Genomic DNA, 5,441 nt, shown 5'->3' with positions numbered 1-5,441 from the left:
TTCCTTTTTCATCTGCATATTCTTTCTGCAGGTCTTGGCTTTCAGCCATCGCATTGCGGAACGTGTCGTAGGACACTCAGTTTGGTAGACAAGAAGTCATCGACTTCTTTGCGGATGGTGGGGGGGCTGACATCAGCTAGCCGTTCGGCTATTCCTCCCCCACCAAGCCCCAACCCATGGGATGGTGGCGTCAGCGGGAGGCGAGGATAAACGAGCCCGCTCACGTAGAACGATGTGTAGCCGGTAGACGAATGGTGTGCATTGTTCAGAGCAAACTCTAAGAGTGGCAGCATGGCACTCCAGCGCCTCGGATACTCAGCGCAGACATTACGAAGAACGTCCTCGACGACGCTAATCACGCGCTCAGTTTGACCATCGGTCGGTGGATGGTCCCCTGATGACATATCCATCTTGGTGCCCAGCACCCTGAAGATTGTAGACCAAAACTTCCCAGTGAAGCGGGTCTCTATCCGAGCCAATTGACCCCGGGAGTCCATATTGTCGAAAGACACGATCGACAAACAGCGTTGCTGTACCCACACCGTTGATGGTGTCCGGCACCGCCGCAAGATGAGCCGTCTTGCTCAAACGGTCCACGAAGACCACGACACCCGTGTTGCCCGCCGAATTTTTCGGCAGGCCAAACACAAGTCCAAACTCATGGACTGCCAATACTCGGAGGGTACCGGTAAATTGGCCAGTGGCGCCGAAGCATCCGGAGAGGGTCTCACCATCTGACACGTCTCACACGTGCGCACGTATGTGCTCGTCCATTTGTACACCTTGGGCCACCAATTATAGCAACTCACCGAGCTGTACGTCTGCTCACGACCAAGATTACCACTGATTGGTGTGTCGTAGGCCTCAAAGAGGATATGGTACTTCAAATTCTCATCGCGAGGAACCACAATTCGTGGCGTATCCGTCGGGTCGGTGCTGTAATACAGCAATCCGTTATCTAACGAATATCGATGTAACCGTGCACTGAGTCGCGACGACAACCTCTTGTCCGAGTTTCCAAACTCCTTGCTCCCGAGAGCGCGTAACATCGCTACACACATACTATGATTCGCGTATGCGGCGCGGATCAAATCCGTCACTGACGACTTCATCGTCGTAACATAAGCAAGCTCACAATCCGGTCTGCGTGACAACGCATCAGCCAAAGCATTCTGCTTTCTTGGCTTATACTTCACCTCGAAGTTATATTCTGCGAAGAAGAAGAGCCAGATTTGAGGCGACTGAGTCGCAGTGCGTATTGACACATGATCTGTGTAGATCACAAACAGTTCGGAACCAAGCAGGTGAACCCTGGACTTGACAAGTGCATACTTCATCGCAAGTAATTCCTTGTCGTGACTTGGTAGTTCTTCTCCGCAGCCTTGAGCTGGCGAGATTCGAACACGATCACCCGATCACGTCCCTCGGTGTCTACTTGCAGCAGCGCACAGCCGATAGCAACATACGAAGCGTCACAGACGACACTGAAAGGACGATCGGGGTCTGGCAACGCCAGCATTGTTGCATGCAGAATGCTATCTTTGACCCCGACAAAAGCCTTCCGATGCTCGGTGTCCCAACAACATTCCGTATCCTTCTTAAGGAGAGTCGACAATGGCCGTGTCGATTCGGTGTAGCTCTCGCTATACTTGTGCAAGTAGTTGGCGACGTCAAGCCACTTATGCAGGTTCTTTTGGCTCATTGGAACCGGCCAGTCCACAATGGCCTTGACCTTAGCGAGATTCGCTCGAAGGCCACGCATCCCAGTGAAGCATCCGAAAAAAGGGCATTTCTTTGGCGTTGAAAATGCACTTGTCTGCATTAACATACAGCTTATTCGTGCGCATGCACTCGAGCACCGCTCTTAAATGGACAATTTTAGTCTCTTCGGCCGTTCTTCTTTGCTCCGCACGACAGTGGACGAAGATGTCGTCGAAGAATGTCTGTGCATACGCCCGGTGGGGCCTGAACAACTGCATCACAAGACGATTAAATTAGGCTGGAGCAATTGACATCCCTTGAGGCGTCACTTGCCACACCTAGAGCATACAGCTCGGAGTACTCACCGCTGTCAGCGGAATATCACTCGCTCTCATAAGGAATTGGTAATAACCATCGACCAAGTCGAGTGCGCTGCACTTTGTAAAGCCGACCATATTGTTATGGATAACGTCCTTTCTAGGAATCGGCGTCTGTGCCGGAATAATGGCAGCGTTGAGCTTATTATAAGCGGGAACGATACGCCACTTGCCGTTCGGCTTCCGGACACAAAACGTGGGTTCGAATGGGGAGACGTGCTCTCACGCACCATTCGTGCGTCGTACACCGCACGAAAAAAGGCGTCAACGACGTCACACTGCGGCCATTGGCGTGTCACGCAGACGCACACCTCAGACCGGAGGTAGGACCGACAGCGGGTCTTCGGAAACGACTTATTGAAATTCCTTTATTAAAGGATAGTACGGATCAGAGAGATTCTTGAGGATCGAAGATCCACTTCGTGCGCTCAGCACCTTCTTCGTGTCCTCCAGAACAGCTTTCTTCATAGGCGACGACGAGTTGATCTCCTTTTCCGGTCGTAGAATGACCACGTCCGCTAAGTCGCCTGCTACAAGGCACCGCCGAACTCTTCAAGGTGCATCTCGTCTAACTCAAGAAGACCATTAACCGCAGGAAATTATCTCAAGGATGACGTCACCGTCTTCCCCCCGTCATACCTTGGACGAGGGTGTATAACTGTAAGCTATAGTCTACGATAGACACATCCTGGGTCAGGGCCGACGCCCGAGGTCTTGTAGATGATATACGGCGTCTCTGTCGCCTCCTCACGGAGGTTGTACGTCTCGCAGAGACTCCGTGTGCACACGCACTCAGCGTCGTCTAGTGTCCCCACTTCTTGCTCCATCGGAGTCTTGATGTTATTAACAGCATTTGACGAAGAGCTGCTATTCCCGCAGCCTTCGTCCAGTGGATAACGTGCCACTCCACGCTCATCTGAAGGTCCTTGCCCAAGATGCTGAGGGCCACGTCCGACCATGCTACTCGTGGAATGCCGCGATTGCTTTGAAACGTATGCAGTGCTCAGTGGATTACGTGCCAACTTCGCGTGCATCACTGGGGCCTCGCCTTCGATGCCTCGAACCTCGTCAGACCATGCCACTTGTGGCATGCAGCGACTGCTTCGATACTTGATCAGCGCTCAGATAGCTATGTGCCACTACACGTTTAGCCCACGAGCCATGTTCAGGACTCTTGTCCGATACACCTTCGGTATTCACCAACTCGGACACTCAGATCGCCAGCACGTAGAACGTTGCGGGGTTTTGCCTTATAGTAGAAGTGGGTTCTTGACTCACCAAAGCTCCACCAGGAGACGTGCGCGTAACGCTCAAGGTCTTCGATCTCTAGTCGATCCATGGCTCATGGTGCTCCAGCCATGCCATACCAAGGATAAGGTCATACCTTGAATCCAAGTCGAAGACTAAGCAGCGTTCCACGCTATCAATGTCAAAAAAATTGACGCCGATGTCAGCAAGAACCCTACACAAGTCCCCGTCGCTTAGCGAACAGTGACGGTGTCACTCAATTGCGCTTCAAGCGCCTCAGCATACAGCTGACTTCCTTCGATCATGGAGCGTCGAGCATAATTGCCCGACGCCCCGGAATCGATAAGGATCTTCTACGTCTTCTCAAAGCCCTTCACGGCTGCGTTTACGACCAACAATCCCGGATTGCATACACGCTCCGTGTTCAAGAGCACGAGGCTCTTCGGGGCTGAACCCTGCTGACCTCTACCTCCTTGAGGCTCGACAGAACTCAATTCTTCCCCAGCAGGGCCGCCCCGCGCCTACTGGGTGTTGTCGTTTCGCCGCGACAAATCTGAAGAGCGGAACGTCTGTTCGATGAACCTTTATGTGCCTTGCGCGGGGGCAATCAATTCGAAGGTGACGGGTGTCTCCACGGACAAAACACCGTCGGGTGTTTGAACGCTGCTCGGCAGATTAAAGCTCTGCCTCTTCGTTCTCAGCATAGCTGAGATCCATCGGCTCAGACCCGCTAGACGAGCTGCTAGAGTGTGCATTCCAATGACTTAAAGCTGAATTCGGCATTCAATGCCGCATTCACTGCTTCTTCAAAAGAAGACGGGTGCACACGGAAGACCTCCATTTTGGCCACGCCAGAGCGGGGGCCTTCCATGAAGACGGCCACTGTCACCAGCCGGTAAGAGGATCGATTGCCATGCCGGCAATGATTGTTCTCAACTCTTGGACAAAGTCCACTAGCTTCTTTTTGCCCTGTCGGGCAGCAAGGAAACGCGATCTCACGCGGTATGTCTGGTTAGGCGGAGAGAACACTCGTAAAAGCTGCTGCTTCAGCTCCGTCCAGAAGGGAAACGCCGCTACAACAGAAGTACCGCACGTCAGTGTCCATTCTCACGCTCGACCGCTGAGCTTGGATATAGCTAGTGCCAATGACCGTGCTGATACGTCACAACATGGAGATTGGGGAAACTTTCGTAATGAAGAATTGGATGGCACTAATCCATCCAACCGATTGCTCATGGCGGATGTCATAGCCATCTCGGACCCTCTTATCAATAGCAGCAGATTTTCTCCATCTTTTTAACGCTCACCATGAGATGCCTAGGTCGGAAGGAATCATCCGTCGTCGACGGTGGCGTCCAAGACGCAATCGACGCTGACAGCTTCTGCTATTAGTGCTCTAACAGAGCATTCTCATAATCGGAAAACGCCTCTAGGTGCGCGTCTATAGCCTCGGGCTCTTGCACAACGAGGTGCTTCACGCCCTCAGGGCCCAGCAGGGACATCAGCTTAGGAAGCCCGTCCTGCATGCTCTGGGGCAAATAGGTAGATTCCTCCATCCTCACAGAGGATCAGTCGTAACGACTCAGGCATAGATTGACTACAAGTGCTACCAAGTGTAGCGGGGCTGCCGTAACTCTTTGCTTAGAGAAAGCTAAGCTAAGGTCACCGACCTTACGTTCTTACCAAGAACCAGTATCGCAATCCGCAGCCTCCAAGATTACTTAGAACCCTAGCCAAGGTAAGGGGACTTTTCCGTTCAAAATTGAAACTGTGTTTAATTGTTTTAATTGCGACAAAGCCGACAATATTTGAATCCCTAGGTTTTCCTAATTAATATAGTATAACCTAATTAACATAGCAAAATCTGATTAATATGCATTAAAACTGGCAAATCCTGCCACTTAGTGGCTTCTTGTTACGGTGCAGCCACGCCATTGTGTGATTACACCGCTTGTGTTATCTACCCATACGGTCACACCATCTTGTGTGACCCGCCCTTTCATACAAGCGTACGTGTAACTCCGTTACACTCTGGGTACATGTAACCCCGTTACATCTTTGCCAAAGGCTGTACATTACTCCAAGCAGATGTCAATGGACATGAACATGAACCAT

Source organism: Plasmopara halstedii (assembly GCF_900000015.1).
Source record: "Plasmopara halstedii genome assembly, contig: Scaffold_2061, whole genome shotgun sequence".
NCBI lineage: Eukaryota > Oomycota > Peronosporomycetes > Peronosporales > Peronosporaceae > Plasmopara > Plasmopara halstedii.
Note: the sequence above shows the minus strand (reverse complement) of the source record.